The following is a 19626-nucleotide window of genomic DNA, read 5'->3' as shown; positions in this document are numbered from 1 at the left end:
TGGCAGTTTGTTACAGCAGCAACAGGAAGCTGATACATACAGTCCGGAAGCAGTAATCTTCTGGAAAAATTCCGGGGGAATTCTCCATATGCCCCAGGTCCTCCTTGGATGACGCGCTGTCCCCGATCCAGAGTCCGCAGGAAGGCTCCCCCAGGCAGGGCAGGCAAGAAACCAGTCGAGAAAACGATTCCCTTTTTCACAAGTGAAGGCTAGGGTGTGAACCCCACACCCGCCTCATTTTTGTGGCTTTTTTTTTCTTTTTTCTTTTTTTAAGATTTTATTTATTTATTCAGGCCAGAGCAAGAGAGAGGCGGAGACACAGGCAGAGGGAGAAGCAGGCTCCATGCAGGGACCCCGATTCGGGACTCGATTCTGGGACTCCGGGATCACGCCCTGGGCCCAAGGCAGGTGCTCACCCCGAGCCACCCAGGGATCCTTTTTTTTTTTTTTCCCCTGAGAATTCTGTAGCTGCAAGAGACTCTAGGGTTCATCTGCGTGATTTGCAAGTGAGGAAAGGGAGGCAGGCCCAGGGAGCTTCCGTGCCAGGTTCAAGGGCACGCAGGAAGTTCAGGCCAGATTTTCAGCTCATCTCTTCAAGCACTTTCCCCAGCGGTGGATGGTTAGCGGACCTCATGGAGCAAACTGGATGCGCCAGGGAAGCTGAGGGAGGAGGTGACCCAAGGCCTGCATGGACGGCTTGCCTCGGCACCAGAGGCTGCCCTGGCCTGAGGGCTGGGGCCTGGCTGAGGGTGGGGAGGGGTCAGGTGCCCTGCATGGGCATGGGGGCCCCCTCTGCAGACTGCTGCTGCCCAAGGGGCTCCTGGAGACCTTGGCGAGTGGGTTTGCAACCTCTGTCTTTCCCCATCGGCACCCCATGGCCAGCAGCTTGCGAGAATTAGGCTCTTCCTTGTGGCCATGAAACCGTTACTTCCTGAGCTGAGTTGGGGACCCGGTGAGCAAATTGCCATGATGGCCCTATCCTGGGGTCTGGAAAAAACAGCTGGGAATGACACGTTAGGACAAGTGAGGGCTTCCGGCCACCTTGCTTTTGCTCCTCAGCCTCTCCTGACGTCAGAGCTGCTTCCCCAGGGCTTGTGTGCAGGTGCCCCTGCCTGGAACACCTGCTTTCTCGGGGTGTCGGGCCTCTGTGAGGATTCTTTGAGAAGAGCTTCGGCGGACTCGTCTCAGGTGCCTCCACCTGGCTTCTGCCTAACGCCGCGTTTTATCTCTGCGTCTTTCTCCCTGACCCCGAGACCTGAGCCTGCAGGGTCCCCACCACGCCTGGAACAGAGCTTGCGCTCGGGACACCGTCCAGACACTCTGCACAAAGAGACGAAGGGAGAAAGGCGTCCAGTCCCCGTTTCTAACTTGTGCCTTGTGATCGATACTCCTGGCCTTTCCCATTTTTGATGTGTTTAAAAGCCTTATTTTGAAATAGTCTTAGACTCCTAAGACATTGCACAAGTCCCCGTAGAGAGTTCCTGTGGCCTTTCCCCCAGCAGCCTCCCCCCTGACGTGTTACAGGGCTCGGTTCGTTAGCAAAGCCAGGAAACGACGGTGCTGCAGTATGAACTCAGCTGTGGACCTCGTTCGGCTTTCACCCGCTTTCCTGGGCGCTCAGTTGCTTGTGTGTGTGGTTCTGTGAGCTTTTGTCCTGGACACGGACTCACGTGCCCACTGCTGTAGTCGGGAGACAGAAGTGCGCCGTCTCCACACAGAATTTTGCCCGCTTTTGAACTTCCCTAATTGTCCTTATACAGGATGCTTTTATATATTTTATTTATTTATTTTATCTTGACTTCTTTCATTGAGTATTGCATATTTATTCCTTTTTTATTTTATTACTTATTTTTTTTAAGAGATTTTATTTATTTATTCATGGGACACACACAGAGAGAGGCAGAGACACAGGCAGAGGGAGAAGCCTCAATGCGGGACTGGATCCCAGGACCCCGGGATCACACCCTGAGCCAAAGGCAGATGCTCAGCCACTGAGTCAACCAGGCGTCCCCGTTCATTTTCCTTTTTTAAATACATGTTTAAGAGAGACATTCCCCAGAAGGCCCTGCAGGTGCACTGTTAGGGTTGCAAAGCACGGATGCTCACGGTGATCACACTTCCCTGTCCAACAGTTTCTGCTCCTTCCTGCTTTCACTTCCAGCTCCGAGCATCGTGAGTCTTGAGGCTGGCAGATGCTTGCTTCCTCTGCTTCCTCCTGACTGTTCCTGGCCCCGTGCCCACGTCAGTGTCGGTGGAAGATGGGTGGGCATCGTGCTGGAGCCCCTGCTTGAGTGCAGGCCCCACGCCGGTCTGTGCACGTAGCACCTCTTTCCTTCTTCCCCAGTTCCGGCAGGAGGAAGGACCCCTTTCCCCTCTTGGTGGGTAGGAAAGCTGCTTCCAAAAGGTTTAGAAATTTGCCCGAAGTCCCCGAGCTGTGGGTGGTGGAGGATGGAAAGCAAAGTGGGGTGGCTGTTGAGCCCACAAGCTCCTCAGTGGGATCGCCAGCGCCCCCTACCCCCAGGCAGAGAGGGTCTGGCACTAGTGGTGCTCCGGTTTGTGTCGGGAACCCGGGAGGGTCAGCGACCCCTCTGTGAATAAACAGCCGGAGATGATGTGCCAGCAGCTTCACAGCCTCCGAATTTCCGGAGCTCCTGGTTCTGGGGGCAGAGAGGAAAGAGCAGGGCTGGCTTGGGCTTCTTCCTTGACGTGAGCAGTGGTTGCACCTGCACCAGTCTGTGTCCTATGCTAAAGGGATGGGGGCGGGGGGGTCAGGAGCTCCTCACTACGAGCGGGTCTGGGCTGACAGAAACCTCATGTCAGGGGTCTCTGGGTGGCTCAGCGGTTGAGCATCTGCCTTCAGCTCAGGTTGTGATCCCGGGGTTCTGGGATCGAGTCCTGCATTGGGCTCCTTGCAGGGATCCTGCTTCTCCCTCTGCCAGTGTCTCTGCCTCTCTCTCTGTGTGTCTCTCATGAATAAATAAATAAAATCTTTAAAAAAAAAAAAAAAGAAAAATGTCCTGTCAGATATCCTGAGCAGCTGGCAGAGACCAAGGCCTCTGCCCTGGAGGAAAAAACAAGGTTCCTTTGGCTGGGGTGTTTTATGCCAGGTCATGGAAACAGGCCTGGAGTCGCGGGCTCCCTGCTCCGGGTTAGAAGCTTGGTGTGGTTTTCAAAGCCCTTCGAGGCTGTTAGCTCGTTATCATCCTACCCAGAACCCCATAAGGGAGGGCAGGAAGTTTGAGCAGCCTCCTTGCAAGCAGCCAAATAGCAGGTGGGTTTGCGGCCCTCGGTTTACAGGGGAGTAAGCTGCGGCTCAGGGAGGCTATGCCTTGTTATTCCTGGGGCCTCCAGAGATTTCTTTAGTTTTTAACCAACGTGCACCATCCCAGGCAGCGGACACCTGCGTGCCCCTGTCCAGCCTGAGCGGCAGGCAATAACCAGGCCCGTTTCCTTCCTCCCTCCAGATGTGCCCGCATCCTGCACTCAGGTTCCTCCTTCCCACGTATGCCTTAGAACTTTTGCTGTGTAGCTGTGTTTCTCAGACATAGCATTGTTTTGCACCTTGCATAACTGGGGCATATAAGGTATAAGCACCCTTTTTGCAGCTTTTTATGTTTGGGAATCGAGGTCATCTACCGTCGTGTCTGTAGTTCTGGTCCGTGCGTTTTCACTGCTGCATGATCATTGGTGGGTAGATGTACCAGAGCTTTCTGTTCTCCCCTTTAAAAAAAAATAAATAAATAAAGATTTTGTTTATTTGAGAGAGAGCACAGAGGGAGAGGAAGAAACAGACTCCCCATCCCAAGACCCTGAGATCATGACCCAAGCTGAAGGCAGATGCTTCACCGACTGAACCACTCGAGCATCCCCTCTGTTCCCTCCTTGATGGGCATTGGGTTGTTTTCAGGTTTTGCCCTTATAAACAATGCCACCACGACACATTCTTGTGTTCTCTGATAACTTAGGAATTTGGGTTTAAACATAGTATTCCAAGCTCTCTAGCTGCCTTGGGTAAGCCATCCTACCTGTGGGGCTCATGGTCTCTGCTCCCCCCCCAACCTGTGTCCAGATGGTCTGGACCGATCTGTGATGAGGTCTGGCCTGGAACAAGAACAGAGAGCTGCTGGGATCCCTGGGTGGCGCAGCGGTTTGGCGCTTGCCTTTGGCCCAGGGCGCGATCCTGGAGACCCCGGATCGAATCCCACGTCGGGCTCCCAGCATGAAGCCTGCTTCTCCCTCTGCCTGTGTCTCTGCCTCTCTCTCTCTCTCTCTGTGTGACTATCATAAATAAATAAAAATTACAAAACAAAACAAAAAAAAAAGAACAGAGAGCTGCTGACGGGCTAAGTCCAAACCAGTGTTTCCAGACGGCCTTCTACCTGGGACCATTCGTAGGTGTTATAGAGGCAGAGTGGTTGGTTCCACGGTCCAACAAGTTTAGGAAATAGTTTAAAATAAACTTAAAAAAAAAAACCAACTTGCATCATAGAATATTTTTATATTCTATAGGATATTTGTTGTATATATGTATTATGCTGGTAAATACTTGTAAACATCAAAAGAGGGAGAGTGGAGGGTAGCAGTTCATACATTTATTTGTGGAAACCTTTTAGGATGGGAGTGCCCTGCAGGACAAATTGTCCTGCTTTAACAGAATTTGAGAAACAGAGGTCTAAATTGCTGGTGGGGGGTGGGGAAAGTGTGGATCTGCAGTGAGGCAAGGGTTTGGTTTGGTTTTGGTAGGTGCTGTCGAGGAAAAAAACTTTTGTCTATCCTCTTAGGTCCAGTTCTTGGGGATCTGCAAATTAAACTGCAAGGGGCCTCCCCTCCCCCCCCCCCAGAATTAAGCTGCCAGGAGCCATATTAGCAAGAGAAAAGAGCTTTAATCACATACACACATGGGACTTCACAGAAAAATGTGACTCAAAGGGGCAGTTAGGATTTGAAGCTTATATGTTCTCCTAGTAGGGGAAAGGGCGGGGAGAGGAGCCCTTCCTGGAAAACAAATGACTTTTTGGAAAGATAAATGGCCCCTTAGGAGAGTAGATGGGAGGTAGATAGTTTTGTGAATGTTTAGGTGTGGTGTGAAGACTTCTCATCTTCTGTGATAGTCCGTCTTCCTTGGTTGCCCAGAGGAGGGGATTGATGACAACGGACTTCTTTTGGGAAGTTCTGCCTTTAGACAGATAAGAGATTTCAGGAGCTCAATTGTCTTCTCAAAGTCCCTTTTATGCCACTGGGATGTACTCTGGACCCGTTCCTAGATCTCCTTTCTTCTTCGTCTTTTCCAAGTCCCAGCCAGGCAGCCGGCAGCGTGGAGACACTTGATCAAAAGCCCGAGCCTTGCCCAGTGAATGGCCAGGGCCCCTCCAGCCCGGGCCCCTTGCTGCTATTCGGGCAGAAAGAGCTGCGCGGACCTTCTGGGTTTAAACCAAGTTCTCTGAGCTGAGGGTTGATTCTGTGCGGGGTTCCTTTGGTCCTGAGGCAGGATGGAACCTCTGGAGGACACACGGTTCTTTGGACAGTTGAAGGAGCTGTTGACCCGAGTACCCCACTCGTCCCGTGCACGCCTCTTAGGTACATTGGGTTCAGAATGCTCTCACTGGAGATCCCAGGATCTCGCTAGGTCCCAGGATCCCAGAGGTTCCAGGACCTCACCATGTCCCAGGATCTCAGAGATCCCAGATCTCACCAGGTCCCAGATGGTATCTATTAGTCCCATGCGTTGCTTTTCAACCCGGCCTGCACGCTGGAACCCCCTGAGAAGTTTTCAAAGAAATACCAAACCCTGGATTCGTGAAATCAGAATGGCAGGGGCGGGGCGCAGGCCTCTGTATTTCTTGGAAGCTCCCCTTTAGAATAGGATGCATTGTGAGGATTGAGAACCTGATTCCAGAATCTAAGCACCCTGGGGTGTCAGAGCCTCGGCCCCCCTACTAACTACTAAGCTGTGTGTTGTCTGACTCAGGATCCCACCATCTTAGCAGCTGGTTTCGGGCCCTCGTTTCGGTGGAAGGGAGGGTGAAAGGAGGGCGAAGGGAGGGCGAAGGGAGGGCGAAGGGAGGGCGATGGGAGGGCGAGGAGGCCGCGTGCTGCACCTAAAGCCAACCTGGAGCGCCCCCACCTGGCAGTCCTCCCTGCTGACACCCCGAGAGAACGTGCTGTTGACACCTTGGTTTTGTCTTTGAAATCGATGCAGGGTCGGGGCTCGTTCTGTTGCTGGGTGTCTAGGATCCTGGCTTTGTGTCAGCCGGGACACGTGGGCGGCCGAGGGGGTGCGGGGGGCGGGGTGGGTGCGGTTGGCAGCGCGCCCGGGGCTCCTCTGATCCCCCCGAGTGCCCCCCCACCCAAGAACGGAGCTGGCTGCCGGGCAGGAGCACAGTTTTCTGAAGTTAAGATATCATCACGTAATTTCTAAGACACTGTTGACACGGTAGCTTTGCAAGCGGGGAAAGAAATGTGTATCAAGGTGCCCCGGAGGGAAGAGGCGACGTGTGACGGTGGGGAGGCGCACACTTCTTAGGAAGGAGGAAGGGGGGGCCTTCCTGCCTCCACGCTCCGCTCTGGGGTGAGTGAGCCGCCTGGCAGGTGCTCCAGGGCAGGGTGCTCGCCGGGAGGGCTCCTTGGAGGCAGTGACTTTTACCAGGGGAGGGGATTCTAGGAGGGGTTTGGGCAACTGCAGGGCCTGGAGAAAACAGTGTGCCCTAAGTCGCAGCCGAGCTGGGAGGGCCTCTTGGGGACGGGCCCCGTGAACCCCTGCCTGGGGGGGTGGCAGGAGAGGATGGTGCTCCAAGCGGCGCCTTTCCAGGAGGAGGGGCTGTTAATCCGCGGCGTGGGCTGGCCCAGGTCGATGGGTGCACCTGCATGTTGGCGGTGCACCTGCATGTTGGCGGGGTGCGTTCTCTCAAGAGGATGGCTTTCTTGAGGTGGGTGGAAGCAGACAGCAGAGGGTAGGTGGGGGGGTGGTGGCAGCCACGGTGCTGACCACTGTGAAGAGGTGGCAGTGGCAGCGGCAGAGGATGAGGCTGGGCCCCAGAGGGGACTCGTTTAGGTGGCACAGCCACCACTCGGGGGCAGGAGAGGCTTTGTAGGTGCCCTCCCCCCCAGGCTCGCCTGAGCCCCTACTCTGGGGCCCTCGGGAGGCCCCCTGGGGACAGCAGGGCCGGGGCAGGCTCCCCTCTCCACCCAGGGGTATGTGGCTGCACCTGCTGCCAGCAGCCCCTCCCGGGCAGCCCAGCCCCCAGCCTGCGGGGCAGAGGGAAGGGTGTTTTCTCTGGGCCTCTGACGGCAAGTATCTGCTGCATCCCATGGGGGTTGGCCCAGGGTGGGCTGGAGAAGAGGCTGTGGGAGGGCTGAGTGTTGTGTTTACACCCAGGCTTTGGGCTTGGCTGGAGAAAGTGTGGGGGGGACTAGGGCACTGGGGAGTGCATGCACAACTGTGCATGTGTGTACATGTGCCTGAGACAGGGAGGGGTGCTCTGTGACCACTTCCCTTCCTTGTTGTGCTGCCGCTGTGGGCAAGAGGGTGGGTGGGTCGTAGCCATCACGTGGGTGCCCCCCCACTGCACACAGGTGACAGCCCCAGACACTGCATTTCCCTCAGTTGGCCTATTTGGAGGTGGAAGCCGGGACAGCCAGCTCCCTGACGACCATTCTGTTGGGGCGTCCCCCAGGTAGGCAGTGGACCCCACTCCCCTCCACTCCACGGCAGCCTGGTGTCCAGCCAAGGGGCTCCCTTGGCTTTGTGGGCACAGGTGGAGCTCACAGTATCCCGAAAGTGACAGCCTGGGAAAATCTGACCTGGACACCCCCTCAAAGGGGCCTGGCGGGGAGGATCCTGTTCCTGCTTCTGGACTGCCTTGGCCAGAGCAAGTTTCAGGTCTGAGCGTGGGTTTCCGCATTCGTGGGAGGAAGCTCCTGCTGTACGTACCGCGGGTCAGGTCAGGACTGGGGGGCTGTGTCAGTGTCCTGGGGCCACAGGTTACCGTGGCCCTGCGCAACAGCACCCCACTGTCCTGCACTTCTGGAGGCCCCAGATCAGGGGTCAGGGCCACCAGGCTACGGCGAGGCGTGGGCAGGGCTGGCTCCTCCCAGAGGCCCCCGTGGGGAATCCTTTCTTGAGTCTTCTCTAGCTTCTGTGGTCTCCACATCCCTCCTGCCGTATCGGGTGACCTGCCTCAGCTCCAAGCAGGGGACACAGCTCAGTCTCCCCCCTGCACCTACACTTTGTCTTGGGGCCCTTGTGGTCTCCAGGTAGAAAACAACACGATAAACCGGCTCGAGAAGAAAAAAAGGATGCATTAAACTCTTTTTCCTTTAAATATATGTTTTATGGTATCAGATACCAGAACATGAAATTTGCCCTTAATAACACTGAGCACATTCATTGCGTTGTGCAGCATCACCAAGATCAAGCTCCAGAACATTCTCGTCCCCTCAAAAGGAAGCCCCGTGTCTATTAAGTGGTCAGTTCCCACACCCTCCCCCCTTGACCCTTCCACCCCTGTCTTCGCAACCACCAATCCGCTTTCTGTTTCTATAGATTTTTCCCTAATCAGTGTGGCTGTGTGTGACTTTGAAGTCAGTAAACAGGACGGGTCGGTTATTGGAAGGACATAACGTGCGAGGAAGTCGGAGTGTGGAAGGCCCGGCTCAGAAGGGGCAGGGTTTGCAGGAGCCCAGTGGGGCCCCCCTCTCCACTCCCTTTCTCTCTCCTGGAGTCTCCTCCTCTGCTCCCCGCCCCCCCTCCCATTCTCTCCTCTTTCCCTTTGCAGATGGCCCCGGATAGCTCCCAGCCCTGAAGTCTACATGACCTCAAGCTCTTGGACCCTCTGAGTGGCCCAGCTCATCACTTGTGTGAGCCAGGCCTCAGGTCAGGTTGCAGGTCAGCCTGGGGCTGGCTGCCTTCGAGCCAGGAAGTTCACCCTGGCCTGAGCAGCGGTGCACCACATAGGGGACCGAGAGCCCCAGAAATGGGTGGTAGCCCTAATGGACGTCTTTGGAACGTCTTCTGACTGGTGCTTAGCACAAATCTAGTGAAGTAACTTCTTGGGAGAAGTTCTGCTCTTTCTGATAGTAGAATATGGGAGAAATATCCCCAGGAGGGGGACGCTGTGATCACCTGCTGTGGGTTCCATCAAGCTGTATCCTGTAGCACCCCCAAGTGAAGTTGCATTTCCACTGCTGAAAATGAAGTGTAGGGCGAAAATAATACGGTCTAAACAGCTCTCCAAGGATCTGGCTTAACTCCAGGGTAGAACCGAGACTATTGAGAGAGTTGCCACCCAGTACAGTAGCCACTGGCCACAGCAGCCAGTGACAGATGTGGTGTGTGTACGCGTGCCTTGCCTTCTGTTTCTGCCAGGAGATGCGGTGGGCGGCTGGGCAGGCCTCAGGCTGTTCTCTCTGCTGTGTGTGCTGAGCCCAGAGACCCTGAGCGGGTCCGGAGGGCGGGGCTTCTGGGTTGGAAAAGCACCTCTGGGCTGCAGGGTCTTGTCAGGTGCAGGGATTCCCTCTCCTGTGCTCTGGAGACCCCCCTCCATCCCGTGGGCCATGAGTGAGGGAACGTGTAGAAAGCACCCAGGCCACCTCCTGGGCCAGGGCTCTGCAGGGGGGAGGAGGGAGAGGAGGAGGCAGGGCAAGGAGTGGCCTTGGCGAGCTGGCGGTTTGCCCACCTGGCACCCAGGAAGGGGTGATGGGCCCTGGGGGACACAGCCAGGTGAGCGGCGGGGAAGGAGGTTCCAAGGGGAGTGCGGGGAAGGCAGGCCCTTGCCCACAGGACAGGTGTGGAGTGGAGGTGTCATCTGCAAGGCTCCAGGTGAACCGTGACACCCGGTGTGACCGGAGTCCCTCCTGGCGGGCATCTGGCAATGGTTCTTGGGGCCGGGCCTGCCTTATTCCCTGTCCTAGGAAACCACCTTCCGGGGAAAAAGAAGTATAGATTTTGAGCAGCTGCTTTTCCTCGTCCTGGACATCATGTCTCACCTTAGTTATTGCACCTAGAATTGATCGTGCCCATTTCACGGGTCCTGTCCCACAGGGTTGAGTGGTGAACCTAAGCTATGTTGAGTGAAGGGGGCCTGGAATCTGGTGTCTGCCTCTGGGGCCCACATCTCTGGTCTGATGGGGGAGCAGGAACCCCAGGCAGCAGCCCCTGAAGCCTTTAGGGCAAACCCGAAGACTTGGGAAGCCCCGGGGAGGACGTTGGCCAGCCGGGGTGGGCAGCCAGTGGCTGCTGCTAGGGCGAGCTTGCTTCTGAGGGACTGGAGGGTGGACCAGCTGGACGCGGTCAGCCTGCCCGTGTGGCCCGTGGGGTGGGTGCTTGGGGGCCTCACCCACCGGCCATGTGGAGGGGGAAAGGAGAGCATGCCTTGGGAACGGGCACTGGGCCAGAGTTGGCCCTCCAGGGGACGGGAGGATGGACCTCCCTAGGACAACCTGCTCAGGGGTCACTCAGGGCTCCTTTGCACTTGAACTTCCTCACTCCTTGCCCCTGCAAATTCCCAAAACCTGTGGGAGCCCTCTCCTGGTGGGGAGTAGGCCTGGGGCTGCCCTGGCCACGCCTGTGCTTGGGCGGGACTCACTCGGGGTCAGGGGTCGGGGCACAGGATGGATCTGGCTGGCGGATCCCAGGGATCCCAGCGTCCAGGCCCAGCCCCAAACAGGGTGGCTCCCAAGCTCCTCCCTCTGGGGACCACCTAGCCCACCCTCCTCAGGGTCTCGGCATATGACTGGGGTCTGCAGGGAGGGTGACTCACTGCCCAGGCCCTTAGGGCTGTAGAAGCCGCAGCCCCGAAGCCGAGTTCTCAGGCTCCAGGAAGAAGAGTGAGCACTGGGTGAGCCGGCCCTGCCCCAGTTCCCCTTCCGTGGCTTCTCCCCTGCGGGTGTTTTCACCCTAGAACCCTTAGGCAGTCGATGGCCAACGGGGCTGGCTGTGCTCCGCACCCCAAGACCGCTTAGGACTGCTTTTCGGGGGGGTCTGTGAGCCGGGAGAGGCCTGCCCGTTAGCCTGGGCGTGTCCTCTGAGCCGGCCGGGGGTCAGGACCCATCTGGGGTTCACCTGGCAAACGGGGAGAGAGGGCGCCCCTGGGCAGTGTCAGATTCCCAGCACCGCCCCGCGCTCCGGCCGGCCTCACCCGGCGGGAGGACAGCCTGGGAGGAGGGGACTGGTGGCTCTGGCCCGGGCAGCGGGGCTGGACGTCCAGGTGAGCCTCCTTCCCGGGCGGGCACCGTGTCACTTTCCTTTTGGGGGTGACTCTGGCGGCGGCTGGGTGCTCGGCTCCTCGGTTTGCTTGCACAGAATGCGCCCCCCGCCCCGGCTTGGTTTCAGGCCTGCAGCCGCGCCCCCACCCGTCCCCCCAACTCCGCTCCCCTCGCCCTGCCCCCGAGCCTCGGCTCCCAGCCCGTCCCTCCTACCTCTGCCCGCGCTCTGGGAGGCTCCTTGTTCCGCGGCCACAAAGCCCCTTTGATCCTCTGCTCGGCTCGGAGCCATGTGACCCGGTGGGCGGGCCGCGCTCTCCGGCGGCCAGCGCAGCCCGACTCCGCTGCTGGGTGAGTCCTCCGCTCCCTTTGTTCCTCGCAGCCGCGCACCGGCGGCGGGGGGCCCTCAGGTGCCCGGCGGCCCCCCGGAGGCCCGGCGGCGGGGCGGGAGCGGCACTTCCCCGGGGCCCACCCCGCGCCCCCCGCCGGCGGGACCGGCTCCGGGTCCCCGGGAGCGAGCGAGGGGCGGCGGGAGCGCGGTCTCCACGCGGGGCCCAGATTTTGGGCCGCGGGGCAGAGGACCGGGGCTTTGTGCGGGGCTTTGTGCGGCCACCGCTACGGCTGTAAATACTTGGCCCGCCCGCTGAGTGCCCAGGCCCTCCCGGCGGCGGGGCTTTCTCAGGAGCCCGATTCCCGTTCGCAAGGGGCTGCCCTGACTTCTAGCGAGGCCCGGGCTGGGGGGGGCTGGCGGAGCTGGGGGGCTGGGGATCGGATTGGCCGCCGCCGCCTCTTAAAGTCATTCGGCACAGACTGTCAGCCGTTGGGGCGGGCGGCTGGGGGCCGGGCGGCGCGAGCTGCAGCAGCCGCTCCAAATGCGGGGTCCGACGCGCTGGGCTCGGCTCCGGGCTCCGGGCTCCGGGCTCCGGGCTCCGGGGAGGCGTGGGACGGGCGGCCGGTCCAGGAGCGGGAGCGGGCGGGGGCCGGGGTGCGTGTGCTGTGCTGGGCCAGGCTGCTCCGCGGGGACCCGCCGTCGCCAGGCCCTTCCAGCTGAGACGCTGGGAAGACCCCCAGCCCCCAGCCCCACGGCCGCCCCGGGCCCGGCCCGCCGCCCGCCGCCCACCGGAGGGAGGGCCGAGGTGCCGGAGAGCCGATGCCATCTGCTCCTGAAACTTCATCCCACACGTCCCCTGGGGATCGCTCGGCCTCCGGGTTCCATCCCCGTCCTCTCTGCCGGGAAATCTGCCGGGCTTTTGTCAGAGCTTTGGGGGTGCATCTCTGCTCACCAAGAGAAGTTTGAAATTCCGTTCTGGGAGGAAAAAAAGAAATGTGTCTTCCAGTCAGCGGGTTTCTGGCTGTAGGGACGGCACCCCAGTAGGAATTTGGTTTGGATCCCCCGTTCCCTTAGGCTCCCTTGCATTCCCTTAGAATTCCTTGGAATTACATGTGGGTTTCCCACTAGATTCATCGTTGGTTCGCCTCCGCGGGTGTCTACATAAATGTCATTTCTCTTTGGTGGCTCCTCGTGGCAACCCACGGGGGGCCCCCCTTCAGGAAATAGAAAGGAGAATGAGTTTAAGCATTTGGGGCTGGAGGCCCAGTGTCTGTCTGCCTGAGGCCTCTTCCTCTCCCTTTGGGTCTCCTCGGGGCCAGGGTGAGACCGCAGGCGGAGACCTCTCTTCTGTGATGGACCCCTTTTAACAGCGGTGTCTGGGGACCCGCGTTGTCGCTGACCGCTCACAGGCCTCCCCCTGCCACCCCAATCGCTTCCGTGTTGTGGCACTTGCAGCGCTATTGTGTCTGCAGGCCCGTGTGTGTATTTCCGCCAGCCTGCTCCGGGTGCCCGGCACCGCGTCGGGGACCGCGGCCAGGTGAGTTGGGGCGCGGGGAGGGCCGACACTGTGCGGGGGACCCAGTAGACTGTTTTTGATGGGAAGGGGGCAGTTTCAAGACCCCCCTCGGCCCTCCACCCCGTCCCCTGTCCCCCGGAAGCCAAGGACAGCCCAGGTTGGGGCCCAGGGTGGGGGAGGGGTCATTCCCTGGGAGCCTGGTCCGTGCCCCAAACCTACAGCACAGGGTTCATTCACAGGGACTTTCACCCCAGGAGCCCCATCCCCGTTTGGGTGACTAGACTCTCTAGGCCCACGTACCTCCCCACCCCTCCCCACTTCCCGGCCACATACCCTCCCCCCCTTCCTGTTGTGTCACTGCCTGAGCTGCTGTTGTCAGATAGGACGCGGGGCACGGTCCCCAGGGGCCCTCCCTGCAGGGGAAGAAGACCCCATCCTTGAGAGAGCGCCCCCAGCACCCCCAGCCAGCCCTGCCTGGCTTCCTGTGTCGTCCAAGATCTCAAGGCTGTTCTTAGGGAGCCATTGGTTGACTGGCTGAGCTTCCCTCATCCCATGCCCCCTGCACATTTAAGTCTTGGGCCGGCTCCCCCGTGCCACCCAGAGGTTCTGGGCTCCCTCCTGCTCTCCACGGCCAAGTGCACAGGAAGGATGAGTTTATTCCAGGGCCGATGATCTCCGGAGAGCCCCGTATCCGCAGCTGGGCTCTTGGGGAAGGTGCTTCCAGCACAAATCACAGCCCTTGGCCAAGACTCCATGCCCAGACTTCTGCCTTCCAGCGGCAAGCTTTGATTTGTTTATTGAGCGCCAACCTGGTTCCTTGGACAGGTAGGGACCTGTTCTCGGGAGCTCAGTGGAGCCTTAGGAGGCCTCCCCAGGACCGCTCCCGGGGGTGGCAGGCCGCGCAGTGGGCTGTGCAGGCGAGAGGAGCAGGCTGGGAAGCCAGGGGAGGCTCACGTCTGATGTCCGATTACAGGCCCTCTAGCCTGTCAGCGGGCTCATCGGGAGCCTTGTTCCATTTCCAGGGTCGCTGGAGGGGCAGGTGGCAACATCTTGCCCACCTTTGGCTCGTCCCTGGGCTGTGGGTGGGTGAATGGGGTCCAGACACCCCTCTCCTCTCTCTTTGTGCCACCCCTGGGAAGCACGGGCTGCCAGGACCGGGAATTCTGAGTTCTGATTCTGACTTTGTGCAGGGCCCTGAGCTGCCACTTGCCCTCTGGGCTGGCCGTTCCCACCGTAAGAGCAGTTAGTGCTCAGCCCGTGGGAGCCGGTTTCCGGGAGGAGGGCCTGGGTTTGGGGGCGGCAGCTTCGTGCGAAGGAAGGCTCTGCAAGGTGAAGGCCAGCCTGTCAGCTCACTCCCCTCTTCCGGGCTGTTCCAACCTAAATTGAATTATAAATGTTTCATTTTTTTTGTTCGTTTTAAAGATTTTATTTATTTATTTATTTATTTATTTATTTATTTTAATTTTTATTTATTTATGATAGTCACAGAGAGAGAGAGGCAGAGACACAGGCAGAGGGAGAAGCAGGCTCCATGCACCGGGAGCCTGACGTGGGATTCGATCCCGGGTCTCCAGGGTCGCGCCCTGGGCTAAAGGCAGGCGCCAAACCACTGCGCCACCCAGGGATCCCGATTTTATTTATTTATCTATTCATGAGAGACACACAGAGAGAGAGGCAGAGACACAGGCAGAGGGAGAAGCAGGCTCCATGCAGGGAGCCCGATGCAGGACTCGATCCCAGAACCCTGGGGTCACACCCTGAGCCGAAGGCAGATGCTCAACCACTGAGCCGCCCAGGCGGCCCTCGAATTATAAACAATTTTGGTTTGAATTCAGTAGCTGGACCGTGGCAGATGTACCCCCAGGTTTCCTGCCTCCACTCTGGAGCTGGGGGTGGGGCACAGCCCCTGAGCACCTGCGGCTGCACGTGGAACCCCAGCTCTGGTTTGGGGGTGAGTCACCAACACTGACCCCCCATTTGGCCTTGGGGAGGGGGCTCACCTGGCGCCACTATGGTGCTCCTCCCTCTGTTCCATTGTGCCTGGCGAGGGCCTCCCCTTGCCGGACCTGTGCCCCCAGAGGCCTGCCAGCCTCTGCCCTGCCCTGCGAGTGCCAGGCACCAAGCGCCCCGTCCTCTGGACAGTCATCGGAACGGTGTCCTTGCTGGTGTCCCCAGGCCTGGTTCTGGGTGCCTGTCACAGGCAGGCCTCTGACCGCAGATAAGGTTTTCCCAGCCCGGAGCAGGACTGTGAATTCACCCTCCTGCCCGGAGGACACCGCCCCCCCCACCCCCATCAGGTGGGGACATTTGTTCCTGTCTGTCTTTGGTCAGACCGTGGAGACTGGGGCAGAGATTGTGGTTTATCGATCTCGGGCTCCGGGTGCTGGACCTCCCAGGAGCTTGCTCAGTTAATATTTGAATGAATGTACTCGGTCAGCACGATGTGACTGCAGCTTTTCATCTTCTGTCCAAGTCCTCTGGTTTCTGGACAGCTGGCTCGAGGGGGCCTTGCGAGAACAGCCATTGGGCCTGCTGTCTTTATACACGCTCTTCTTGGAGCGTTTCCCGGATCTGAATACATTCTCCTCGGGGCAGGGGACTGGACCGACCAGGTGACCCTGGCCCCCCTCTGTGCCCTGCTTTCCGGGAAGGAGAGGCCTAAGGAAAGGATCCGTGTTGCCACCCATTGTTGGGTGTCGCTTGTGGGCTCCAAAGGCTGATGACGGGGACAGTGGCCCCACGAGTCAGAGGGAGAACCGCCGTTGGTGGAGGTAGTGGGGGGCGGGGGGCACAGGTGGGCAGTCCAGCGCAGACAGCGGTGGAGGGAGTGTCACATGTGTGGCGAGGCCACGTGTCCTGCCAGGAATTCTCTACCTCTCGGCCTCGCTCAGCTGCACCAGCCCTGCCCTGCACAGAGCGTCCCTGGAGCGGAGGGAGGCTGTGGTCACTTTGCAAACCACGTGCTCTGCTACTGCTACTGAGGCGCTGACTCCCGTCGCCGGGAGGCTTGGCTGTCGGTCTGCTGGGGCCGGGCCCTACGACGGGCACCGTCATGATGACCAGGGTCATCTCTGGGCCTGGGGCCCGGAGCCCTCCGTCTTCATCTTGGGCGTTTAGGAGGCTGCCTGGTTCCCTCCATGGAAACAGGCAATACAGTGAGGTCATCCCCAAAGTGTTGTAGGTGGGTGAGAAAGTCTCTTCTGAGACCAAAAGTCAGGTCACCTAGTAGAAATAAGTTTATTTATTACAGATGGGAATGAGCTTTAAGCTGATCCCTTGGGCCACCTCACCCCACAGCAGAGATACACGTGCCTCCCCCGGGCGCTCCTGCAAGGACGGGGAGGAAGGGCTGCGTCAGGCCACCTTCCCTGTGGAAGGGCCTGGGTGGCCAAATGGTGCCTGGGGGACGGCTGTGCCGGCATCGCCCAGGTGTGCGCTGGGGATGTTATGGCTCATGGCAGCTATTAGGGCTCATGCCCTCCTGTGTTCCTCACCTTGGAGGCCAGGGCGCAGGCTGGGGAAGCAGGTCACACGGCCCCCCATGGGGCAGGGGAGCTGGGCCCCCCCACCCGGGCTAAGGACCCTGGGAGGCCGGAAGCAGGGGCCCTTCGTATCCAAGGGAACACAGCCCCCTGGGTGAGGCCTGCTCTCCAGCAAGGGTGGTGGGGGACAAGCCGGGTGGAAGCCGGGAAGTTGGGGAACAGTGAGGGGCCCGATTTGGCTCCGACCGGAGTTCCTGCAGACGAGGGGAGAGGAGGATGGGGGCAGGTGGCCCGAAGACCCCTGTCTCTGATGCAGCCTGGGGCCCACGTGCCAGCTCCGCCTCCACTAACGTGGCTGGGGCGCAGGCCGGCCCCCTGAGGACCGGGTCAGCCTTTGCTGAGGCTCCTGGCTATCCGCTCCCCAAATTCAGTGATAGCTGTTCCTGGAGGCAGTTTCACAGGTGGGGCCAGTGACCTGCCCAGGGGCCCCCTGTGCACCTCGATGACCCTGTGGCCTTCCACACGGGACTCCCCCCTTCTGAGCCACAGCCCGGGGTCCAGTTACCAGTTTGCAGGGTTGGCGTAGGACGGACGTGAGACAGAAGAGGGGTCTGGGACGTGCTGCGTGTATGGCACCCCGGGGCAACTGCTATCATGAGTTCCACCCCACATGGCAGCCCTGGGCCGAGTGGCATAGGGGAACACATGAGGTGAGCCTTCCAGAAGTTTCCAATCCAGTTAGGTGGTAGGTACATGCCAGCTCCAAGATGAGATGCTCCCGGAGCGTGGAGGTGCTGTCCCCGGGCTGTCTGGGATTTCACCCGAGACACAGAGGAGAGCGGCTCCGAGGTCAGCAAGCAGGAGGGCCCCCAGGGTGCGGTGCCCGCCTGTCCTGGGACAGCCGGTGGCCTCCAGGGTAGGCCAGTCCTCCGAGCTGCTCCGCAGACCGCCTGCGTCGCCGAGCCCTCCGCACAGCACCCTCCGCAGCTGCCTGCTTCCTGCTTCCTGCTCGCCTGGCACAGATTCCTCGGCTGACCTTTGCCATCCTTCCAAAGGTCTTGGCGGCCTCCCCAGCCTCCTCCAGGGCTCGCAGTGGAACCGGAGCGCCTGGTCTGTCTCCCCGAGGCTCCTGGGACCTTGCCTGTGTGCCAGCAGCCACCTCTGTCTTTGCTACTTCCTCCTACGTTCACCCAGCCGTGCGCCTTGGACACCACTCAGCAGTAAGGTGCACAGATACGTCTGGGCCTGAGACCCAGGCCTGGTCTGCAGAGAGCATCGTGCTGCCGGCTTCTGGCGTGCAGCCGGGGCCCAGCCCATCGTGGGCCGTGGGAGGGTGAGCCAGTGGCCTCTGTCTGCACCTCACTTTCTGCCTCCGGCTCAGCAGCAATTTGCCGGGTTGTGAGTCAGGGATGGGAGGCTGGTTCTTTGAGGGTCCCGGGGGTGAGGGGACGCCCCTGTGCGTGTGCTGCTCTGGGCTGGCTCCTCCCCGTGGGGCTCTCCAAGGGCGGTTGGGGACTAAAAAGCTAATTAACACCACAGGGCCCTGGGAGAGACTCGGTGCTGATGAAGTTATAATTAAACCTTGAGCCACCGGAGACCCCTCTCCCTCTGGGGCCTGTGCCGCCCCGTAAACGTGGGGCTTCAGTGAAGTCTCTCTGTGACTTGTCTTCGTGGAGCCTCTTCTAGCAGCATCCTTAGAGTCGGGGTTGTGGGGAGGGAGAAGCCTCGGGCCTCTAGCAGATTCGGGGTGGATCCTGCAGAGATGGCTCAGGAAATCCGGGGGCCGCCCCTCAGCAGCTGCAGCCTCCTGCAGTCACTTCGTCAGGTGGATGGGGCCTGCGCAGAAGGCTGAGCACCTGCCCAGTGTGTGTGTGGGGTGGGGGCGTAGTGCTGGGTCCTGCTGCTGCTCACAGCTGGTTCTGGTGCCTGGAAGGGGTCGCCAGGGTCCCCACATCGGGAGGGGATGCTTGAGTGGGTTTTCCCTGGTCCCTCCTGCCTGCCCGGAGGCCTGGGACGAGCCAGTTCATCCTCTGTGGTTGCTGATTGGCTGCATGTTTCTTCCCAGCCTCCCCTCCTTTTGGGTTGAGGCTTGGGGCTTCCCTCTATTAACGGGGCCTGCTCCTAGTTCACTCTGACTTATGGGTTCCAGCCCGTGGCACCGAGGGCCCTTTTTTCTTTGATTAATGGTGAGATCTTATGAGCACTGGTGGCACGAGGAGCAGGGAGGGCGAGCAAGAAGTCACAGGGCTGGGGGCTGGCCACCGACACAGTGCCCGCCTTGGTTATTGGGGAGCACTGGTCACCGGTGCCATCGTCGTTAATAGCTTTGTTGAGATGATCACTCACGCCGCCAAGTTCGCTCTTCTGACACATGGAAGAGAAAACTCCGCGGTGTTTCAAATGCATTCACAAAGTTACGCGGTCATCGCTGATTCCAGAACATTCTCATCACTTGCAAAGAGACTCTGTACCCATCTGCAGCTCGCTGCCCACAGCCCCCGGCACCACTAATCTTCGTCCTGTCTCTGTGGGTTCACCTGTCCTGGACATTTTACACCAGTGGGAGCCTAACAGGTGGCCTTTTCTGTCTGGCTCTTTTCACGCAACACGATGGCTTCAAGGTTTGCATCATGGCAGGTGCCCACGCTTCATTCCTTTCCGTGGCCGAATAGAACCCCGCGGGCTGGCCATGGCGCGTTTCCCTGTTCACCAGTAGATGGGCATCAGGGATGTGCCCGCGTTCTCGCTGTTGTGAGGGAGCCACGCGGCCCTGAACATATGTGCCCACGTCTTGGTGAGGACGTGTGTTATCATTTCTCTCGGGAAGCTCCTGTGGTGTGGGAGGAGGTTGGCCTGCCCCCCGGGGTGGGGGTGGGGGAGCCCTGTGTGCCATCCTTTGTGCGTTTCTTGCGCTTTCCCCCATGACAGGTCCTGAATCTGTCCGGGCATTTCGCCAGGGGTCCTTTTGTTTCCTCTTGAGCCCAGGGCCAGCTCTGTGGGTGAAGGAGCCCATGGGTGGATCGGGGGTAGGCGTGGGGGCACGGAGTGGCCATCCGGGTCCCCTTCCTCCGCTTGGCCTGAGCTGGGCAGAAGGTTTG

The 19626-nt window shown here is 59.5% G+C and overlaps 1 protein-coding gene and 1 long non-coding RNA gene across 10 annotated transcripts in view; one reads left to right on the top strand and one right to left on the bottom strand.

The window, feature by feature from the left end:
- SEPTIN9 (septin 9) overlaps nt 1–19626 on the top strand; it is a 145846-nt gene that overhangs the window by 102943 nt on the left and 23277 nt on the right. The window contains exon 1 of one of the 9 annotated variants that reach the window (XM_035720742.2): nt 11180–11204. The exons of 7 other annotated variants lie outside the window; for them this stretch is intronic. The gene's annotated coding sequence lies outside the window, so the exon portion shown is untranslated. Of the gene's footprint in view, nt 1–11179; nt 11205–11409; nt 11551–19626 lie in introns of those variants that run through there. One more of the 9 variants, XM_025468133.3, reaches the window with a different exon arrangement.
- On the bottom strand, nt 8309–11516 carry LOC118355696 (uncharacterized). Its single transcript, XR_004818705.2, has 2 exons — nt 11416–11516; nt 8309–9917 (listed from the first exon to the last, which is right to left on the bottom strand). It is a non-coding gene; the product is annotated as an uncharacterized LOC118355696 (long non-coding RNA).

Source organism: Canis lupus, chromosome 9 (genome assembly GCF_003254725.2).
Source record: "Canis lupus dingo isolate Sandy chromosome 9, ASM325472v2, whole genome shotgun sequence".
NCBI lineage: Eukaryota > Metazoa > Chordata > Mammalia > Carnivora > Canidae > Canis > Canis lupus.
The sequence above is the reverse complement of the archived record's forward strand: the minus strand, read 5'-3'. Positions and strand labels throughout refer to the sequence as shown.